Genomic DNA, 24,323 nt, shown 5'->3' with positions numbered 1-24,323 from the left:
GGTAAAGTTCATGGGAAATTCCAGAGCGTGGTTTAGAAGTACCATTCGCTCTTTTTTTCATAAGTATTACTTGGGAAGGGGCAAAACCAAGCAATTCTTTTAGTTCATTTTTAATTTCATCAATACTTTGATCATTTGATAATCCTTTCAAGACAGCCTTGAAGGGTCTGTCTGATTTTATATCATATGAATAAAATTTATGAAGTTTCTCGGACAAATATCGAATAAGACGTTCGTAATCTTTCTAACCATCAACCAAGACTCGACATACTCCTCTTCGTCCGATTTGAAATGAGACTTTCACTTCCGGTTGAAAAGTAGAAAGCTCAGTACGGAATGCTTTGAAGTCGGAAATCATCACCGTCACTGGTGGCATAGATTGTTGTTTCTTCCCAGAATGACAAGCGCCCATTTTGGGATGTTTAGAAGAATTTTCTTCTATGTCGCTACAATCGGATTCAGGAAGAATCTCATGAAGCTTCAAGACAATCAGATTCTCGCCACAACCATAGTTTTTTTCTACAATCCAAGATATAAATGCTTTCCATACCGTCAACCGTGCTACTTCACATTGCGAGGTTTATGCATCTTATCTTTCTACTTTTCGTGCAGTCTCTTTGATTTCTGCTCCGAATGCAACTAGAGAAGCTTGAAGTATGGCAAAGAGGAACACAATCGGATGAAAAGGTGCGAGAACACGCGGGGTGAAAAATGTTACATTTACTCAAACCGGGTGAGCCGCCAGTGAAGAATGGTCCGATCGGAATCAAACCAAACTGAAAATATGAAAAGTATCTGAAGAAATAATGGCAATGATAGTTATGAAAATTGTTTAGACTGAAGCAGTAACTTTTTATCCGGACACGAACGCGCGGAACAACGTAAACCGGATTGCCACTGGAGCCGGAGACGGTGTATGCGCGGTATGACAATTTATAATAATAATCGTCCTTCGGTGTGAGTCTTCTTCTGCGGTTTGCGTTTTCGGTGTGCTTTTCCCAGTACACATGTGGCGCACAGCTTCCATGTCCTGTCTCGCGCTCGGTGCACTGGGGGCTCTCGGGAGATACACTCTGATTGCAGCTCTAGGAAACGAGCAGCCATTTCGTTACATAAAGTGGTATTTAGAGCAGCAAATGTGTGAATAAAAGTCATTGTATTTATGGTAAATTATTTTCACATATAATGGTTTGCACGACCCGACCAGTCCGAGTCATCGTAGTAAATGTGTGGAAACAATTTCGACTGAGCTTGTTTTTACTTTCTCGTGTTGTGCTGTTTTTCTGCTCCCGACATATTTTTACTTCTACGCTTCGCCCCGAACCCTGGAGTGGACGAATGGCTGCCTGTGCCTTTGGGGGTGGGAGGGGGTCAGGTCGACACTGCAGAGCTCAGTGCAGTTGTGATGCAGGCCACTATATCACAAATGACAAAAAACCCCTTAATTGGAGTGCTTCGTAATTATGTTTGCCTTACGGAGTGGCATTCTGAAATCCAATGTATGTGTGAACGTTAGCATTTGTGCGTTCCTCGTCCTAACGGAGAGCTGTTCCAAATGTGCGGGAAAGTATGTGGTTATGCCTTAAAAGATGATGTGACGATCGTGGTAAAAAAATTGCACCGCTGCACGTTTTTAGGGTATATTAATAGTGAATTAATTAATAGGATCGTCTGATTCGGGTCAGCTCACGGCTCTGATCAGAGTTTTACAGGTGGTTTAGAAGTACCAACAACATCAAACATGAACGTTTATTTACATCAAACATGAACGTTTATTCAGATCAAGATTTAACAACCCGGAAAATTGCACTACGAAATATTTTTATTGACATTTATTGACTACTGACCAACTTTTAGTCAACAAAATTTTTGGCCAATTTAGAAGTGCCAAACTTTTTTTTTTTTGCTCGTCCATTCAAAACTGTTCAGTTCGTGTAAATTCCGAACTTCCATCAACTACTCTTCAGCTAACTGCATCGCTGAAAGATCTGCCCCGATAGCTATTGTCGTCGTTTGCTGTAAACTTTTTTCATAACTGCCAACAAATCTGCATTTGCATTGGGCAAACAGAGCAAATGCGAGGGGAAAACCCCTATCCCCGTGCACCACGGTAACCACGTCCAAGTTTGAAGACTACTCAGGATTCGCCACATCGCACAGTATCCTCTTTACCGGCGGCAAGTGCTTGAATTTTTAATTGGGAAAATTTTCACAAGAAGCTTTTTGTGCTTTTCACCCCTCCGCTGTTGCTTTCAGCAAGGCAACAGGAATAACGCCAACTATTCTAACCATTTTCCTTCCGCTCCCACGATTTTTTCTAGCATTATTTACAAAAGTTTCCAGTGGGAATCGCAAAGTTTCAATCGTCTTCGGGTGAGTTTCGTTTTTCTCGCTGCTCCGGTGTTGCTTCCACTTATCCTTGCTTTCCTGAGCAAGTCAAATTTATTCAACGGAGAAAAATTCTGCTGTTAGTGAAAGCATGACATTGATTTTTTCTACTGTAGCTGCTCGGATGGCTAAAGGAAAAGACGTAGAAAAATGCGAGGAAAGAACTTTTCCATACAGCTACAAAAACCGGAAAAATTGAACTTGGAATTGCCTGAAGCGCTTACCCATGTTTTTTTCTGTTCATCTTCGTCCACCTGCCCCACTGATAAGGGTTCCAGCGCAATTTACTCGTCTGATCTAACGAACGAAAGTCAAATCATCGGATGGTTAAGTGGAAAATTGCGCAACAGCACTGCAGAACAACTCCCTACTTCCAGGACAACAATCCACCTTGCGTCTCCATCCAATCAAGTGCAAGACAACCGTCTTTGTGCTTTGCAACAAACACTTTGAACTAACAAGAAATCCCTGGGATAATCCCTTCGATATTAGTTTTTCACCCTCTCTATTTTTGACCAACACCCGCAATCAAAGTCTGCTGCCGTTAAGTCGACGAAAAAAAAAAACAGTTCTTCCCGATAGTGAAGAGTAAAATAACTACGCTGCGACGACCACATCTGGTTCGGTAGCGGGCAGCAGACAAGTGGAATTTTACACTCCCTCAAGGGGTTGTGACTGTTGAAATTAATTTTTATATTTCATCTGTTCGTATTTTTATTGGATTCGGTGAAAACTTTTCTGAAGGGTTTTTTTTTACTTACTCCAGTCAAAGCTACACAGCCGGATCGACAACGGGCGAGGATTATGGTTATTACTGGAATCGGTCAGAAACGGGGAAAAAAAGCTTTCACTGTGTGAAAAGTAGTATGAAATTAGTAGGAAAGCAGAAGAAGCAGCAAAAAAAGACCTTTTCATCAGTCTTGGCATGGGAAAAAGTTGATTTTGGTTGGTACCAGGAAAAAAAAGGTCAAGTGAAAAGATTTCATTAAAATGACTACCAAGGTTCAAAAGGATGTTTTCGAAAGAGTTTGCAAAGAATTGAGTTCCTTCGCCGGGTACCTGTCAGTTGACTACCGATGATAACTGGCTTGTTTTTCATGGTAAGCGTACATTTAGAGAAGCTGTTTTTCGTTCTTTGTTTTGTGAAGCTCTTTTTTCAGGCTTTTATTATCAGAAATTCGCGGGAACTGCTTGTTCCGATGAAGTATGAAATAAATTATGGTTTAATTCATACCTGGAAATTTGAAAAAACTATGTCGTTCTGATCGCGATGGTTGAAACTTGTCCGTGAGACTAACATATATGAATGAGTCAATTTTTCAAAATAGTGCTTCTTGGTGGTCTCATCTCACATATTTAGTCAATGAATCCAGTGGAAAAAATAATAAGTCAAATATATTGTATTTCATCTTACGTGTGGGACCACAGAATCTTTTATTACAACTTAAGTTTGTGAAAATCGGTCAAGCTATCTTTGAGAATAGTGAGTGATTTCGATTTAAGAATGGTTTCTGTTGCATCCGGAATAGGAGACCAAGATAACCGAAATCAGTTTATTTGGCCTTCTACTCACACTGACTACAGACTGGAATAGTTTCGAGCCCATTTTAAATTTTGGTTTTACGTTTTTGCTTCTGCGCTTCAAGTGACAGTGACTTATTATGGGACCACAAGACCTTGCATTGGAACTTCATTTTGTAAAAATCGGTTAAGCCAAGTTAAATAATTAATTCCTTTTTAAAGATTGTCGTAAGCGGTAACTAGGGACCGGAAGCGAAAACTAGGGATCGGTATAACCGAAATATGAGACCAGTTCGGAAATATTGTGTCCATAGTGTTTTTCCATTTTTGAATTAAAGTTTTGTTCAAAACTTTGACTCAATTTTTATCTTTTTCCATTACGTAGAAAATAAATAAAAAATTACGTGGTGGGGTAAATCCGACCTCTAAATTATGGGGTAAGTCCGACTAGTTTTTTAATGTTTTTTTTTTTGCTATGAAATTGTTTATTTATCAAAATAAAGTAATGTTCAGATGCATTTTTAGTACCCCTTTTTTTGAAAGACACAGAAACGTGGTTCAAATATTAGAATTTCTTAACGTCCATATGGCTTATGACTGATTAATTATTTAGCTATTTCGATTTTTTCAATTCCATTATCTTTTATTACCTCTCAATTACATAACATTAATTCATTTATCATTGCAAAATGTTCAAGTTAAAGCAATATCTGTACAAAATCAACCCAAAACCTAGGAGGTTCCCACCATTTTTGAATATATCACAAATTAACTTTTACGTTAATCGCTGGTACACTGAGATCTTTTTCGCGCGGTTTTTTCTATGCGGTTTCTTTTTACGCGGTTTTTTCAAGCGGCTTCTCGAAGTTTTTCAACGTGTTTTTTCCATACGAATTTTCGAAGTTATGCGGTTTTCTTGTTTTGACTTAGAAATGCATGAAACGTCGCGATCTGGTGTTATACGGAAATTTATTCTCAAGTCAACTCCCATACACTGAGAAAATTTTCGATTTTTTCCAAGAAATGTTTTTTCGAGATTACACCAAATCTCGACGTTTCATGCATTTCTAATATATTTGGTATTAAAAAAAATGTCTGATTTCGGAAATCTCAAAACTTTTACAAACTCGTTTTTTTAAACTAATTTTTGTCGAGATAACACCACATCTGGATGTTTCATGAATTGTTGAAGACATTCGGCAACAAATTCTTGTTCTATAGTTTTGCGGTTTGTTTTGACGAACGCGATTTTTGGTGCGTTTTTTTTGTGCGGTGCGTACCTCAAAATAAAAACTGGATATAAACAACATTATTGATCTTATTTCATTGAAGTAAATGCACACGTTTAATGTCAAGATGCATTCGCTCCTTAAGTAAACTTTCAAGTTCTCATATCGAAGGTCGAATTTTGCACTGCTTGAAGTCAACAATAATTGTATTCTTTCGTGTCGGCGGTAGCTTTTGTTCGTTTGGTTCACTCATTTTCGAGGTCTATTGTTCGCTACACAATACTGTACTTGGCTTCTTCTGTCCCCAACGTAAGCGGTTTTGTTTTATAGACTGACTTGGATGAGATGTGAAAGCGAACTGGGTCAAAACTTTTTCGATAGCATTCTTCGAGGGTTTTGACCCAGTTCGCTTACAGGGTGATGTGTGTTAAGAAATGAAAATAATATCACTCACTTTTCTCGAAGATGGCTTAACCAACTTACACCATCTTAGTCTCAACTGAAAGGCCTTAAGATGCCATTGGAACCAGTGCGGTAAAACTACATTTCAATCGAATATTATTAGATGAAAATGAAATTTTTGGTCTTTGACTGTCAGACACTATGAGAATGAGTATGCATTCATTTTACTTTTGTTGCCGAAGCTCCCAGAATTCATCGTCAATTGTTTCTCAGTTTATAGTGCCAAGTAGTCTACCTGTTATATTGTCTTCCCTGTCTTCACTGTAAATAGTGAACAAGTGCGAATGAATAGGCCTAAACTTCAACTCGATAAAACAAAATTCTCTCCAACCATAATGATAAATAGAGGGTGGCGGTTCTCACTTGAGTTTTCAATTATCACCAGCAAGTTAAAATCGATAGTTTTTACTGTTTGAAATGCATTGAGATGTGTTTCGAAATATTAAAAATCAACACTGAAAGAGAGAACAATTGATTCACGTTTATTTTGTAATTGATATTTCAGTTATATTGACTGGCTTACCTTTCATCCACTATCTTGAACCAATTCGAATGTTTACATGAATCTCACTTGAAGGTCGCTCTCTCATTGAATTATAAGAGATATTTTGTCACTTCGAGAGATAAACTGACGGTGGTTAAACTGAGCATCGGTAGAAAAAGAAACGAATGAAGAACGAGATTATGCCCCTTCGCTGCGACAGCGAAGATAGTGTGTTAGAATGTAAAGTTTACTGTAGCAGAGTGATCGTCAGTGTGTGCACACATTCGAATTCAATTGAAATGAATGACGTTTTACAGCACTGATAGGAACATCCCGGTTTTCATTCAGACCAAACTTCTGGTTTCGTATATTCAGGGTGCTTAGAGTGAAAATGTCATTTTCAAGAGTAATTTTTCATAAATAATCATGTGATGAGAAACGATTATTTAAATTGGTAAATATATAGCTTTAGTTTGCCGATCATAATTATCTAACAGATCGGCTAAAAAGTTCGTATCGTTTCTATGAGAGGGCGCCACTAGAATTAAATCCATACCATTTTCAGTTAGTACCAACCTTCAAAAGATACGTGTATAAATTTGACAGCTGTCTGATTATTAGTTTGTGAGATATTGTATTTTGAGTGAAGCTACTTTTGTTATTGTGAAAAAATGGAAAAAAAGGAATTTCGTGTGTTGATGAAACATTACTTTTTGATGAAAAAAAGTGCCGCCGATACCAAAAAATGGCTTGATGAGTATTATCCAGACTCTGCACCGGGCGAAGCAACAATTCGTAAGTGGTTTGCAAAATTTCGTACTGGTCATATGAGCACCGAAGACGATGAACGCAGTGGACGTCCAAAAGAGGCTGTTACCGATGAAAACGTGAAAAAAATCCACAAAATGATTTTGAATGACCGTAAAATGAAGTTGATCGAGATAGCTGACACCCTAAAGATATCAAAGGAACGTATTGGACATATTACAGGTTCCGGCACTCGAAGTGCAACCAACTTCAGACCGCTCGCGCAGCTGACGCACGGGCATCAGCTCTCTAGAAATTTGCTAAATGACAGTTCGGAGTTGTATTGTTTACAAGCGCAAGAAAGCATTTTGCCAAAAGTGAACGCGAAAAAAAAATCTTGACTTGAGAGAGCGAAAGAGTTGCTTCGTTTGGCCGAAAGCGGTCAATTTCCGAACATTGTATTTTCTGACGAGAAAATTTTTCCAATTGAGCAATTCGTAAACTCTCAAAACTATAGGGTTTACTTGACCGACCGTTCATACGAGAATTTGAGTCATCGATTGGCCACCAGGAGGCAGCACCCGCAACAGATAATGGTTTGGGCCGCTGTAACCGCAGATGGGCGCTCTCCAATCGTTTTCATCGAGCCTGGCGTCAAAGTAAATGCGACATATTATCGGGAAAGTATTCTGGAGGTTGCTTTGAAGCCGTGGGCAGACAAACATTTCGGTGGCAGACCATGGACGTTTCAGCAGGACTCGGCACCGTCTCACAAAGCTCGAGTGAACCAAGAATGCTGAAAAACTGAAAAACAACGTTCCGAACTTCATCACGTCCACACAATGGCTCTCGAATTCACCAGATGCGAATCCAATAGATTATTCTCTTTGGGCTATTTTGGAGAGCAAATTCGGATCTAAAAGATACACCAGTCTCGAGGCGCTGAAAAAAGTTATTGTCCGCGAGTGGGCCTAAATACCTGCAAGTCACATTCGGCAACTTGCGATTCGTTTTTTGACCGTCTCAAGGCCATAGTCAAGGCAAAAGGTGGTCATATCGAGCAAAAGTGAATTGATTCTGAATTTTGTATTATTTTTTCACATTTTGTACTTTGAATTAAGTAAAAGTAATTTTCCAAACTGAATTTATGGCCTTTTTAATTGGTTACACTTCGAGTGCCGGACCCTGTATTCACGAATATTTGGATATGAGAAAGCTTTGTGCAAAATGGGTGCCGCGTGAGCTCACAATCGATCAAAAACAACAACGAATTGATGATTCTGAGCAGTGTTTGGAGCTGTTATATCGAAATAAAACCGATTTTTTTCTTCGATATATAACAATGGACGAAACATGGCTCCATCACTTCACTCCGGAGTCCAATCGACAGTCAGCTGAGTGGACTGCACGCGATGAACCGAACCCAAAGCGTGGAAAGACTCAACAATCGGCCGGTAAGGTTATGGCGTCTGTATTTTGGGATTCGCATGGTATAATTTTCATCGACTACCTTGAAAAGGGAAAAACCATCAACAGTGACTATTATATAGCGTTATTAGAGCGTTTGAAGGACGAAATTTCAAAAAAACGGCCTCATTTGAAGAAGAAAAAAGTTTTGTTTCATCAAGACAATGCACCGTGTCACAAGTCGATGAAAACCATGCTGAAATTGAACGAATTGGGCTTCTAATTGCCCCCTCATCCACCGTATTCTCCAGATTTGGCCCCCAGTGACTTTTTTCTGTTCTCAGACCTCAAGAGAATGCTCGCTGGTAAAAAATTTAGAAGCAATGAAGAGGTAATCGCTGAAACTGAGGCCTATTTTGAGGCAAAGGACAAATCGTACCACAAAAATGGTATCGAAAAGTTGGAAGATCGCTATAATCGCTGTATCGCCTCTGATGGCAATTATGTTGAATAATAAAAACGAATTTTGGCAAAAAAATGTGTGTTTCTATTAAACGATACGAACTTTCCAGCCGAACTGTTATGGCCAAATAAGTCTATATCCGATTTTCATAAAATTAAATTCAAATAATTGGACTTATGAGACTATACAAAATTTGGTAAATTTGATCAAAATCTGACTTCCGGTTCTACAATTACATGATTTTTTAAAACATCAAATCGTCAAAGAAAATGACAATACCAAAAACCTGAAAAAGTCAAAGATGGGCTCAAAATTGTTCCAATTTGTATGTTATGGTCATACGAACTGTTTTTGGTTATACCGGAACCGTCATTTATTTTAAACCATGATATCAACCATCAACTTCAGAAACTCTTTTAAATTGAACTAAAATTGATTCAATTTGTAGCTTATATTGGTTGATGATTAAATTAACAGACTTCCACTACACCGGTATACAGTGTTCGGTTCCGGAAATACCGGAAGTAGTGGTCAAAATCTTTAAAATTAAGTTCTCTTCATTTTCCAATGGATGATTGTATTGATTTTCACTGATTTGAATTCAATAGTGGTATGTCAATGTAGTAATATTATTCGAACAAAATCTTCATAACTGAGTGGCGTCATTGCACAAATAGGATAATTAAAACAGTTTTTTAAAGGTACGAGTTATTCTACTCAAATTTACGATGAAAACAATTTTCGTAACTCTTTTTTAGTGGACAATAAATTTCTAGTGCGAGACTTCATACCTTCGAATGTTTGTTTAGTGCAATAAAACTAGTTCTTCTCGAATGTGAAGAAACAGTGGAATTTCGATGAAAATATCTCTCGTGCGATGTGAACGGTGCACTAATCAAACCCACAAACGGTTCAGTTGCTGATGTGCACAGCAACCTTCTCTACGGCATTATCAAACCGAACAAAGTGCAAGTCGGCTCGATACTGACTTATGTTTTATGCGTGCGATTTTCTTTAACGTGAACCCACACATTAAAGAACGGAATTTGAATGAAAACTGTAAACTTATAGATACGTTTCTGATAATGGACACCTTGATAATTGTTTGAGAAACAAAGAAAATTAGACATTGTTTTTTTTGTCAATTGAAATTTCCACTTCCGGTGATAGAAAAATTTTGTAGTTATATCTAACCGATTCAATGCCTAAACACATTTCCAAGTAGTCGGTGAAATGCAATCGAAAATCTGTTTAAAATTGGTTGTGTTGTCAATTTCCAAAACCTGACCACTGTTTGTACGGTTTTAGTTTCCATATTTTAATTTCACACCTCTTTATAGAAAACAAAGACGTTGTCCTACGTCAAAAACCCTCATTGAAACTGCTGTAATATGAAAAAAAAACTTTCATCTGCATTTGATTATTTCGTCGAAATAGATGATGTGGAAATTGTCCAATCGATTTTACGTAAAAAAATCACGTCTATAACGTCTATCACGGGTATAACTTTTTCCTAATTATTTTTATTTAAGATATTTTTATTCAGGCCTATTTGCGTACAAGTTTTACGTGGCCGAATGAGCCGATTTTTTAAATAATAAATTTTTTTAAGTGGATCTCGTTGTCACTCTTTTTCTAGAAGAAGAAGAGCTTCCATTTACCTCCTGCGAGGGTTGAGGGGCACTTTGTTCGTGGCTCGTCTCGTCATCCATTGCCTCATCGATTGTATTGTTGTTGGTGTCCGTCTTCGTTTCGTTTTCCTTGTTGTTTGTAGTCTTGAGCTCGTTGCTAGTTGCTTTAGATGCGCCTTGTTGTACATTGGTTGCAGTTGCTGGTTGGTTTGATGGTGAAACATGTGTACTGCGCTCACTAGTTTTCGTTGTTGAACGGTTGATCTTGTCTTTGGTTGAAGATATCTTTTTCGCAGTTTCAGTGCAAGGTTTACCGTAGTGTGCAGGTTGTTCACAAAACTGGCATGTAACCAGTTGATTTTCATAGGTAATCAACGTTTTACACGGACGTGTTCCACCTTGATCACAAATGATGTAAGATGGAATTGCCTTACGTAGTTGCATACGCACAACTCGCACGCCATTCTGGATGCCGGGGAAAAATACCGTAATACTTCCCTTTTCTTAATTATTTATCAGGCATCAAAACATTGTGGCTTATATAACCGTTCTTTGTGACTAAAAATGAAGCTATATGAAAAACTTTTTCATTTGTTAAAATGAAATGACAGCTTGGGAATGACTGTAAACCTGAGAAATTCGAACGACGAATCGCATGCTTTTTCATAGGTTTAGTCTCAATATTTCAAGTGCGCTTTGTACAAGGATAATTGAAATTAGTCATTCAGTCTGTCTCATAGAAACAAACCAATCAAAAAACTAAGCTAGACAGTCGAAATCCACATCTCCTAGTGCATCCATTCAACTTCTCCAGCTGCTTCCTAAATTCTATCTCAGCTTATGGCCCTTTTCACCGTCTACTCCACTAACTCCCTTCCCCGAGTTCCAGACTTTTGTGCAGTCACGTTTTTACCATGCACCAGTCGGTGCATTGACTTGCAGTTCACACAAGCGAGCCAAGAAGCCAAACGCTCCGTCCTTAGGATAAGTAGAGTAGATAACAACAGTAACAACAACAAAAAGTCCTGTGCAGTGCGGTAATGAAATGAAGACACACGCCCAAGGATATTGCTTTTTCAAATACTGGCTCTCTAGCTTATTGAATTTTCTTTTGAATTAAAATATCAAAGGACTCCGCGCCGGGTTGCTCCCGGTTGGCTTACCCGCCAGGAGAAAGCGAATCGTCCGGCACGGATCGAAGTTCAAAGAGATGAGCGCCAGAACAGAACACAGTGCGGGTGGTGGAAAGTTAGTTCTCGTTGCAGTTTACTGCTACCTGTCTCTGATGATGTTGATGATGATGATGATGATAATGATGATAGTGATGCTACTGTAGTTTTTGTCGCTGAATGAAACGGAAAATCTAATTATCCCTGGCGGTGCAGTTCGGAATTCAAAATCAAATGCTGTGATGGCTAAATGTGACGTTCGACGAAAGACCGCCTCCGCAGCGCAGTCATAATGGATTGGCTCGGGTTTCGCTCGATTCGTGCCAAATAGCCGGTCAGGTTGGATTTTGCTTCGATTCGGTGCTGTTTTTGCCTTTCGTATATAGAAAGATTACACAATCACTTGAAAAATCGACTAGCAAAAGTGCCAAATACCATTCGACTTAGTTCATTGAGCTGAGCAATGGCAGTGTGTGTGTGTGTGTGTGTGTGTGTGTGTGTGTGTGTGTGTGTGTGTGTGTGTGTGTGTGTGTGTGTGTGTGTGTGTGTGTGTTGTGTTTGTGTGTGTGTGTGTGTCAAATAAACTCACTAGGTTTTCTTGGAGATGGCTGAACCGATTTTTACAAACTTTGATTCAAATGAAGAGTCTCGTGGTCCCATAAGGTATTCCTGAATTTCATCCGGAGCCGACTTCGGGTTCCGGAGTTATATGGTGAATCGTGTTGAATGTTGTACACCGTCACTCAAAGCGGTGAAACAAAATCCGTAAAAAAAATTCTAAACTAGACTCAAAGCTACAAAAATCGATAGTCATTATCAGTAGACAAGTAGATATCCTGGTTCCGTGTTTTCGATTTACGATGGGAGATTATGCACAACAATAGATCTTACTCACTTTTCTCAGAGATGGCGGAACCGATATACCCAACCTTAGGTTCAAATAAAAAGGTCTCACGGTCCTCCAAAAAATTACTGTATATTTTCAACAAAAACCGTTGCTTAGAGTATGATGTCAAAATCGTATAAAATCTTCAGAATACGAATGAGAAAGGCATCATTACACCACTAGGTGGGTTAAAATATTTTTTTTCGCTTCTGGTCAGTTTTTATTTGAAACCAGGTCAGTGATGGGAGTTTGATTTATAGAAGAAAAATGAGAGAAGGAACAGCTTCCATGTGCGATGCAGTTTTGATAGTATTGGGTTTGGTTGGAATATGAATTCAGGTATAGTTCGTAATCAATTAAGTTTAACAAGATTCTAGTTTTTCAGTAACCAAGCTACAACAGTTCTCAAACTTCATCAACATATATAGCTCTCGAAAAGACATTTTTGTTTCCATTCGATGTTTGAATTTATTGAACTTTCCGTAAGTTTAGCCATATCTAATATTGAATACTTTTTTTCCATTTCGTCATGATATCAATGAACATGGATATCATCCATCGAATCCGTTCGGTAAATTTTTATACATTGTTGAAAATTGCTTTTCCTTTAACCGTTGTCGTTCCCACAGGAACCTCATTTCTAGGGCACCGTGCTGAGAAGGTCTGCCAGATTGACTCGGTCAGTCAACAACACACATGTAGTGCAAGCAGAAAATGTTTGCCTCGTTATTTCGCTGGATAAAATACATGCTATTCTACTTGGTCGAAAATTTGCAAGCTCTAAGAACAACACAAATAGCCCCAAAGTGCTGGTTTTTGTTTTACTCATATCCGTATGTGGTCCCACAGGAACACCGGGAGTTATAGGCAAGTAGCGATAATGCAAACTTCTGTATCTCGAAAATAAATTTCCGAAGGGAAGTGCACAGTTGGAAAGCGATGGAGGGGGTGGTAGTAGCAAACCGGAAATCGGGGCTAACCGAACCGACTTCCCACAAGTTTTCCCAGTAGCTCCTACCGACAATCCGTTCAACAGAATAATCAATAGAGCATAAAAAAAAGTTCTAAAAGCTCTATTTCTCTAGATGCAAAATTTTTCATAATGGTATGTAGAATAGGAGTTTTCCGTACCAGAAGACAAGATAGCCTGAAGTTTTCTGTGCACTCGATTTCACGTGTGGTTTCCGTTCCTTTCTCGAACCGCCGGTTGGTTTGTGTGAGTCTGCGTTTGTGTCCCGAACAATCAGCTCAAAATATGCCGGGAGGAACATATACCGGAGATGTTCATCGCTAGAAACATGTACCAAGACAAACACTTGAGCTTGATAGGTTTTTGAAGAGCTTTCTTTTCGAGAAAGATAAATATACGGTTCCCAGTTTGCAATTGAATGAAAATAGCAAGCGGATTGTTGAATGTGTCATGTATTTACTTTAAAAGTTATAAAAGAAGTAACCTATGACTTCTGTTTAAAAAAAATGAAAGAAATAGAATATTCTAAAAAAATACGCACTCACGCACCATAACCGCGAGATTGACGTAGAACTGCATTCGAGATGTGTATAGATAATAATTGATTTGATACCGTTTGAGATTTTGTAGTGCAGAAAAAGACAATTCAGTTTCCAAAAATTGCGTTTGTATTCTAGGAAGGTTTAAGAGAGTTATCTAAATAAGTTCTTTACGTTAGTTTTATGAGTTACCTGAAAAGACCGGTTAGTGGCTTTGGAGTCCTGGAAAAAAATATTTGGTTACGGATGATTACGTTTTCATTCCAAAGAGTACGGCGCCGTTCCAAATCATTTACTAGTTTGAACCTAGATGATCGTACCACTGGTCGTACAGTCGTTCATATGTTTCATGTATGTATATGTATTAGAATGAATAAAACTATCAAAATGCTGTACGAAACTCATTTCTGGCAATTAAAAGGGTCAAATTGTGGAATTTTGTACGATATCAGGTATTTCTCGGAACAATTTTCTCGAATGCGATGCAGTCGTTTGGTGCGAATTTCTTACAGCGAAAAATGCACAAAACTAATCAAATTATTCTAGAGACTGTCCCAGAAAGTATGGATGCACTGTGATTTCGCTGTAAATAATTCACAAGTGTTAGATATTAAAATTTTATTCGATATACTGATAATATTAGACTAAAACAATAGAATATTAATCTCAACATTTGCTACTTATCCATTGTAGACTAGCTGGCGCACCTTCTTGCGAACGTTCCTCATTAAATTCCGTACATACTTCTTGACGACAAGTTTTGACACTTTTTTCCAATCTTTTTCGAACTTTTGAATGGTTTCGGCTGCCGAGACATGTTTCCTAAGATGTGCCTTCGTTAATGCCCAAAATTCCTCAATTGATCGAAGTTGTGAGCAATTTGGTGGATTCATGTCTTTTGGAACGAAAGTGACATTTTTGGTAGTATACCATTCTACCGTTGATTTCGAGTAGTGGCAAGAAGCAAAATCTAGCCAGAAGACAACAGAATCCTTGTGGCTTCGAATCATGGGTAGAAGTCGTTTTTGTAAACATTCCTTGATATATATTTCGTTGTTCAGTGAAGCAGTGGTGATGAAGGGTTTCGAAATCTTACCGCAGCTACAAATTGCTTACGAGACCATAGCTTTCTTACCAAATTTTTCGTCGTCAATCGATGTCTCGGACTGTTTTAACACTTGTCCTTCTCGCACCGTACAATATTGTGGGCCCGGTAAGGATTTGTAATCGAGTTTCACGTAGGTTTCGTCGGTCATGATTATGCAGTTCAAATTTCCAGCAAGAATCGTGTTGTACAGCTTTAAAACCTTGGTTTGATCGATGCTTCTTGTTTCGGACTACGTTTTGGTTTTTTCTGCTTCTTATAGGTTCGAAGATTCAAACGTTCTTTAGCACGAAGAACATTTGATTTCGAAGTGCCCACTTTTTTGGCCACATCCCGAACTGAAACCTGCTCGAACGCCTTCAGTATACGTTTATCCAAATGAGTTTTAGCAGGACGTTTTTTTTGACCCGATTTCGGTTTATCCTCAAAGGTGTTATCCTCACCGAACATCCTTATTGCATTTCGCACGGCTTTTTCACTTACTCCTTTCATTTTTGCTATCTTTCTCAGTGACAGTCCGCGTTCTGTGCACCATTTGTACACAATTTTTCGACGTTGTTCTGCTGAAAGTCCACGCATTTCGAAACAAACTAATGGAAACGAATAAACAACTGCACAAGTGGTTAGAGAAGAGTGTAAACAACAGGACGTAGCCATAAAAATTGCCAGATTCTGAACCATTGCGAAATGGCAGCGGTTTTTGGTTGCGTCCATATTTTCTGGGACAGTCTTTAGATTTACAATCATCGGTTCAGATTTTTACTTTCGTTTGTGTTTGTGTTTGTGTTTGTGTTTGTGTTTGTGTTTGTGTTTGTGTTTGTGTTTGTGTTTGTGTTTGTGTTTGTGTTTGTGTTTGTGTTTGTGTTTGTGTTTGTGTTTGTGTTTGTGTTTGTGTTTGTGTTTGTGTTTGTGTTTGTGTTTGTGTTTGTGTTTGTGTTTGTGTTTGTGTTTGTGTTTGTGTTTGTGTTTGTGTTTGTGTTTGTGTTTGTGTTTGTGTTTGTGTTTGTGTTTGTGTTTGTGTTTGTGTTTGTGTTTGTGTTTGTGTTTGTGTTTGTGTTTGTGTTTGTGTTTGTGTTTGTGTTTGTGTTTGTGTTTGTGTTTGTGAAGCTCCAGTGTTTGTGTTTTTCAGTTACACTGGTATATTTGTAATAAACAAAGTACAGTAAATGCGCGTACTGCTCCAGAGGTCACATTGTATTCATTTCATGATTTGATGTACAAGAATTCAATTATATTTAACTTTTACCATTCCCTGTATTTACCAACGGGTTCGACGAGAAGAGTACTCTTTTAGAGACAGTATCATTCATACCAAATTCAAATTTTAAGTTGTGTAATAAAACTTAACATTCCATGATGTCATGACTGAGACAGGCTTCCATAAGCTTCCACAGTAAATATCTAGTCAATAGGTTGAAATGAGAGCCGATAAAAAAAGAATAATCGAGTCTCAATCCCCTAGAGAATTGTTCGTTGATCCCAATTCGAATGCTAGTATCAATCCCACTTCGATTTAACTTTTTCCAATTCCAATCTTCATATTAATCCGTCCTTGATTTCAATTCTACATTAAATTTGCATCCGATTACGAAACAGAATTTCAATAACCTTAGACGTTGATTATTTGAACTCGAGATGCATCGCTTCAATGCGTTTCTGCGCGTAGTTTTTATTCCAACCGCTGAGATAATCGTTTTTTTTTGTTCAAGCTCTGTATCTTCGCCGCATCAAATTCTGCTGGTAAGCGTCAATTTCCAGCAAGATTTATTGCATCATATAACACTACCATTCCCGGTTAGTGTCTTTTATTTCCCGTTTTGTTCCAGCAGTGTGTGGTCAGTTTGCACTCACGAATCCTGCTCTCACTTCGCCACTATCTTCCGCCCGTCAGTTCCCGAGGCGTTTCTACGGTTGCACCAGTCCAATTTGCACAAAAAGCCATCTTCATGCTGCCTCGCTCAGGCCAGACCGGATTCTGGTGGGATTGCAACCGTGTGATGCACAGAACAAAGGCTATCGACATCAACCGATCGATTTCTAGAGCGAACTAAAAATGGCATAAAAATAAATATGCTGATTTTTCTTCGCCGATCGCCTGGTAGCTGGTGCTAGCAATGCTTTTTTTGCTGCGCTCCTCGGAATGCCCGCCAGTTTACAACCAAGCACCAATAGATCGAACAGAGCAGTATTTCCGAAGGAAGCCACACTCGTTATGCTAGTTTTCTCCTTCGACAGGCAACTTAAAATCCTAGAAACAACACCAACTAGCACTCGAAGCGCGTGAAAAACTTTAAATTGTAAATTGAACGTTGTCTTTCCGCTTGCCGTCTTCTAGTTGGCTCTGTTACGCTTCCAAAGAAGTTTCCTGCACAACGGAAAAGTATTGTAAATTCGCTTAAGGCTTTGCAGTATTCCCGGAGACGTCGAAGGTGAATTATTCCTGTTCGCCATCGAGACAGATTTCGAACAAGGTGAAGGAAAAAACACCTTATTCAGTGAATCGATAAATTTATGCTTAAATAATACATTTATTCCATTCCCGTTGCCCCACTACACCCAGCATCGCTATTGTGGTTTTGCAAGAATCCGACCACGGAGACGATTCGCGATGATCCCGCGAACCTGATAGTGCCTGTTGGACTTTTTTTTCTCCGACTACCTACCTGCCCGTTTGCCCCGTTGCAGCAGCTCACTGTTTTCTCCACCTCGTCTCAACCCAAACTAAGCCAAGGGTCCAACAAGAAGATCTAACCTCGCCTCGTTTTCTCTGCCCGTTTGCCTTTTTCAGGTGACGACTAATTGTAACATAATGGAATACAAGCACACCTTGAACCCGACCACCGCGACTCGAGCCCAGTTCCACCAGCAGCATCAGCAGCAGTACCATCAGTTTCATCACCAGTGTCAGTGCCAGTGCCAGCAGTCGAGCCCGGTGAGGGCTTAGCAGTTGTTCGGCAACATTCGAGCATTATCCCGGTTCCGTGCGCCGCAGTGCAGCAGATCTTCTACGCGAGATACAAAAGGTAAGGAATTTTAATAGAGTTTCTGGCTGGCTGTGGTTTCTGAAAGCCACAATTGTCTGACCGTTTCGGTTGTTCTGACAGGGGAGGCTGGTATCTGAATGCAAGAGTTGTTTCATTGCAGTTGCAGGGGCACCGTGTGTCACATAGTTTGAATTTGGGGAATAGCTTCCGAATAGCTTTCCGAACTGGCAAATATTATTTTGTCTGTGACTTTCGTGTTCCTATGATTGTGTGGATCGATCGAAAATTAATATTTTAGAAAACGCATTAAATGGTGAATAATGTTAGCTTAATCGAACTATTTCAGTTCTAAAGCTTTACCTCCAAAAACGCTATGGTGAAAACTCACTATAAACAGCTGATCATTTTGTCGGGAAAATAAATGGGCTTGATTCAGTTTGAAGCAAAAGCATTATTTCATTTATTCTATTAAAATATACACCGTCACTGCTAAATTTATTTCCACATGCTTTGCACAACAAAAGGTCGATTAAGAAAGATAGAATTCTACAAATGAGCTAAATGAGTCATGATTTCAGCAACCGAGTGTGTTTTCACATAATGATTATACTCCATGATCAAAAGCCCTCGGAGCATGAAATATTTTGACGTTTATGACTGAAATTGAATCGTAACATAAACTTCATTGGTTTATATAACTCCAGGGATATATTTGTTATCATATTCTTTCTTGAAGTATAAATTCATTTGCTATAGTTTTAAAATAATTATTTTCAAACAAGAAATGAAATAGCATTATGAACTAATTTAGTACGTACGATTCTTTAAATTTTTTTTGGTATATTGACTTTTAATAACGGTATTTAATGCTGTGTCTTCGAATATCAATCAGCGAACTTCAAAAGATTAATTTGAGTTCATAAATTCTGAATCTTTTTAGATATTGCAAAATTGCGGCTTTGAGCAACGACGCATAAAACACTCTAAGCAAGTATTCGTCTATTTGTCCTGGTATACTTCCATACTTTTTTGCTCAGCTACTCGAGAATCCAGTCAAACGTGTGTATCGAAACTAAAGAGAACACATTTCATACTAAAATTTCGCGAATATTTCTATTGGATAGTTAGTTTGAATGCTTTTGCCGTGATTACGTCTTACTTTACTACTGGGGGCCTTTTCAAAATTCACTCTGTACAAGAATGGTTAGAACTGAATCGTGAATATCTCTTGTCGTATTTAAGGCAGTAATTTTTATCCATACCATCCAGTAATATGTTCAGCTAATTATGATAATTATGAGAGTTTACGTACCGCATAAAAAACCGCATAAGAAAAACCGCGTAACTATGAAAATTCGCATAAAAAAACCGCATAACTCTGAAACTTCGCTTTAAAAACGTACTTAATCCACCTAGCAGTGAGATCATACCTTTTTTTATCATCCGCATGTGTTTTTTGCATGAATATTCTTCGGTGTTTTAGTTCTCATGACATTATTTTAATGACCGTCGTTTCAAGCGGCAATTTAAAGTTCTATTCACTTATCACCCTGTAATGTCGAAACTGCAAATCGGATCTCATTTGAATCTAAACGTGTAATAATCGATTGAACATTCCATGAGATGTCGAAATAAGTTCCACTTTAGAGTTTACGGTTATTTACGATACTACCAGAACCGATATTCAGGAACCAGCATAGAAGAAAACGATTCGTATAGCCAAAAATTAATAAATTGCAATAGTTTTTAAGCGTTTTTGACCTCGTCTTCTATATTGGCATAAATTTTAAAAACTCATCACCCTGTAATTCCAGAATCGGAAACAATTTATAAATTTTGTATGGGACCATAAATCCTTTAATTTGAATTTTTGTTTTTGAAATTCGATTTAGCCTTTTTTGAGAAAACGATTGAGCTTTGAGAAACGGTTCGATACTGGAACCGGAATTCGAAAATCGGTGTAACCGAAGTCAGTTAAATTCACCTGAGGAGCTGAATAGTTTACATTTGATTCAAACTGTTTGAAAATCAGTGTTGACATTCTTGAGAAATCGTAGTGCGAATTAAATTTTTGGGTACCTTCCGAATCAAAATCTGAATACCGCTAAAACTGTAAACCCGATAAACCTGATTAATTTATGTGAAATAAACATTTTTATGCTAACCACCCTGTATCTCCTGAACCGGAAGTCGGATATGACTAAAACGCAAGATGTTTTATAGGATCTCAAAAATCTTTCATTTGAATCTTAGATCGGTTCAGCCATCTGCGAGAAAATGAGTTACAATTTCGTTTCGCATATCATCCTGTAGTTCCGGAACCAGAAGCCGGGTCTAAATGTAATTTATAAACCTTGTTTGAGAGTATACGACTTTTCATATGAATCTGAATTTTTAAAAACCGGTTGAACCATCTCCGAGAAAATTGAGTGAAATTATTCGTCACATACGCATTTGCTGATCTCGACGAACTGATTCGAATGGAACATAGGTGCTATGTTCTTCCAGCATTTATTGCTGTAAATAGTTTAAATCAATATAATTATAGAATTACTTTCAAATCGAAAATGCTGCCATCATCTGTTTTACAAATATCGTATTTGAACGATTATGTTTCCAAAAATGAACCATGCTAAAATCGGTCCGAAACAAAAAGTCATGAAAAAAGATGCTGAAGATTGGTACTTAGAAACAATTGTATGTAACAGTATAAAAAATCGTGTTTCACGTTGCTCCCAAGCATTTCTTTGTCATACAGCGCTCAAAACGCCTACTGCTGGAATAGGAGGAAAAGTCGCTTACACAAAAATATCGATATTTTCGTTAAAAATGAACGGATTTTAACAATCTATGGCTTGTTGGATAGCTATTACCGTGCGGAATCTAAGTCGAAAATAATATTCCGTTTTCAATGTCAATTGTGACAGATATTGTCAAAAAACTAAAATTTTTATAACTCAAAAAGTAAACATCCGATTTCAAAACCATTCAATAGCGTTCAGGGTGACGGGGAGACCTTTCATTTGGAACTAGTTTGATCAAAATCGGTCCAGTCATCTCTGAGATCTTGACCTCTTAGTTGACAACACACATACAAACACACACATGTACACCCACACATACACACACGGACATTTGCTCAGTTCGTCAAGCTGATTTTTTTCTAAAGTTTGGGCGAATTTTTTACCTATTATTTATATTTATATAAAAAGGTAAAAAATCAACCGCGTAACCTCCTTCTGTCATAATTTTGAATGCTTATAACTCAGTCATTTAGTCGCTTATAGATCAAGTGCTTTAGTAATTCCGAAACCGAAAGTCGGATCGGGATAAAATTAAATAGCAGTCTATATGACCATCAGACCTTTCATTTGAATCTGAGTTTGCGAAATCGATTTAATAATCTCTGGGGAAATTGAATGACATTATTTGTCACATACACACAGACATTTTGTGATCTCGCCGAACTGAGTCGAATGGTATATGCCACTCGGCCCTCCAGGCATCGGTTTTCACAGCGATTGTATAGCCTTACTATATGAGAAAGGCGAGAAATGGGTCAAAGCTTGATACAGAACGATCAGTTCTATAACAGTTCGAATTTAAACCAGAAATGTACATAACCGTACGACCATATCACGTACAGATGCTTTCAAGAACCCCAAATTAGTCCATCTTCAATTTCGATTCCACTTAACCAAATAGAATGGTCACTCACCCATAGGCTATCAATAACATGAAGGAATTCATGCGGAATGAAATCACGTCTAGAACTAATTTAAATAACAATCCCTCCCTTAGATTCGAGCCAACCCACGTACCACCGTCTACGAAGGCGATGCAAGATAAACGATTTGCAAATATGCTAGAATCGAACCCTCCCTCTTTACTCCTTCGTACCGTTTTCGTCCTTATCGTCAAATTTGTCCCACATATGTAAACTTTAAATCAGCCAATTTATTTCCCATCACCAGCGTCGTTTCCTTCGAAGCCAGCCCCAAAATTTGTCACCGCTCGAATATTTACGATCCGCAATCAATTTTCGCACATAATTAACCGCAAGCACCATCAGAGAGCGAAACTATATTCGAGCCATTTGTAACTGTTCGGTTCGGTATCTTTCCTTCGGCATCTCCACAGGGCAAAAACGAACGACGGCAACTGGAGACCCAAGCAAGAAAAAAAATCGCATATTTAATCGCTACAAGAAAGTCAACCCCCCCGAAAATAACTCCGAAATCGAAATCACCATTCTAGCGACCAATTTATCGCACTCGACAGCGAAGGCGTTTCGTTTCATAAATAAACATATCCGATATCGATTGCCGTCCCACCGCGTGCCGCTGCGAAACGGAGCTCCAACCGAAGCACCGTAAGTGTAAAATTTGTCATTTCTCCCACGCTGCCGCACAACTCTCCTCGGAAACGTCCACCCCCACCGCCGTTTCCGTCGGAAGATTAGCAGCAACAGGCTCGGATAGTTTCGATAACGAGCTAGTGAGTGAGAAAAAATCTGGCTCCATAAAACTAAATCAAATTTACATCGAATCCAATCACTAGACCGAACGCAACGCTCCGGAATAGTCGAGGAACAGCGATAATACGCCGATCATGTTGATCGGATCGAGCGATTGAACCGACGGAAAGCTCCGAAAGCACCGACCATCAATTCGGATAACATATGAAGAATTTAAATGATGGTTACGAGCGGATTATTAGCCGGCGAGTATATTTCATTACCGAGCGGAACGTGATGGGACGAGACCGAGGCTGCAGCAGTGTAGACTGTCATCGGTGGGGTCTTCGTGAGACGGTCGCGTCACGGGCAAGGCAAACCGGTTCAATCGATTGCAATTATCGAGTTCATCATTTGGTCGGACGGTTGTTGATCGAAATCGAATTGTTGTCATTTGGTCTTTTCGGCTGCTGCTGCTGCTGCTGCCACCAGATTTCGATGTTCCATTGGTGCTAGGAAGAGGGATAGCGAATAAAGGTGCAACGGGACCGGTCAGACGATGTTTGCGGTTATGGTTGATTGAAGTGAAAATGAACAAATAATGTCACCAGAAGAAATGAATTGGGAATAGTTTGGAATTAAATCTGAGGATTGTTAACGCCTCTAAACTGATTCATTGATTGATAGTCATTTTGGGGTTTTGGTTTCTCAAGAGTACACGGTTTGATTTTCTTCACTAATTTTGTCGTCTCGTCTAAGACTCATCAGTGCAAGTTGAATTGCCACCCCGCTGTTCAATACAAACCGCTAGGTACACGTCAAGTTGATACTTTTTGCAAAATATTTCTGCATTATGTACCGAAGCGCAATGTCTTTACTAACATGGTGGAATCATTGCTCTCGTTATATTTTTCATCTTCTTCCAGATTCTCTACTCGATTAGAGCGTCCTATCGTCTGGCATTCTTGCTGCATGTTCAGCCCACTGTAAACATGCGTTCCGATATCGAAAAGTTTGTATACTTGTATATTTGTATACTTCATGTGTCTGCGCTGTTCTCTATTTATTTATTTATTTATTTTTAATTCATCTGACAATAAAAGGTCTTAATGAATATAATGTAGTCAAGTTATAAAAATGTGGATCATAATACTTTCTGCTCAAATTTATGTGTAGGTTCGCCGAAATAGAAGAGATGTTCAACAGTGCAAAATGTTCTGATGCATACTGCAATCGATTCATACAGGGTCCGCCATCTAACTTTTTTTTGAATTAGCGGTTATTTAGACATTGGTAACCTTAATGTCACTTCTAAATTGACAGAAACTTAGTTTTATCCTTCCGTTGAACGAAAATGGTTGTGTATACGCTTGAGTAACGCGTGAAAATAGTACCAACTGGGCTTGCGATCAGCTCGAAGAAAACGCCGATTTTTGCCAAAAAATCATCTTCTCGGATGAGGCACATTTTCATCTCGGCGGGTATGTTAATAAGCAAAATTGTCACATCTGGGGAACGGAAAACCAGCACGTTATCATGGAGAAGCCGATGCATCCTTAGAGAGTGACGGTTTGGTGCGGATTTTAGTCTGGCGGCATTTTTCTTCGAAAATGAGGCAGGAGCCGCCGCCACGGTCAATGGCGAGCGTTACGGCGCCATGATTAGCGATTGGTTCTTCCCGTTACTTGAAAAAGAAGACTTGGACACCATTTGGTTTCAACAAGACGGCGCTCCGTGCCACACAGCCAACGCTACGATCGATCTTCTGCGCACAGTCTTCGAAGATCGAATTATCAGTCGAAATTCGGATGTCGTTTGGCTGCCTCGGAGCTGTGATTTGACGCCGTTAGACTATTATTATTGGGGGGCTGTCAAAGATAAG

The 24,323-nt window shown here is 38.8% G+C and overlaps 1 protein-coding gene across 2 annotated transcripts in view; it reads left to right on the top strand.

Moving 5' to 3' along the window:
- LOC131435037 (leucine-rich repeat neuronal protein 3-like) overlaps positions 1-24,323 on the top strand; it is a 584,845-nt gene that overhangs the window by 369,421 nt on the left and 191,101 nt on the right. For both annotated transcript variants that reach the window (XM_058602505.1, XM_058602504.1), the window contains one exon: positions 17,790-18,024. The gene's annotated coding sequence lies outside the window, so the exon portion shown is untranslated. The remainder of the gene's footprint in view (positions 1-17,789; positions 18,025-24,323) is intronic.

Source organism: Malaya genurostris, chromosome 3 (genome assembly GCF_030247185.1).
Source record: "Malaya genurostris strain Urasoe2022 chromosome 3, Malgen_1.1, whole genome shotgun sequence".
NCBI classification, from domain to species: domain Eukaryota; kingdom Metazoa; phylum Arthropoda; class Insecta; order Diptera; family Culicidae; genus Malaya; species Malaya genurostris.
This window is presented reverse-complemented; position numbering and strand designations above follow the sequence as displayed.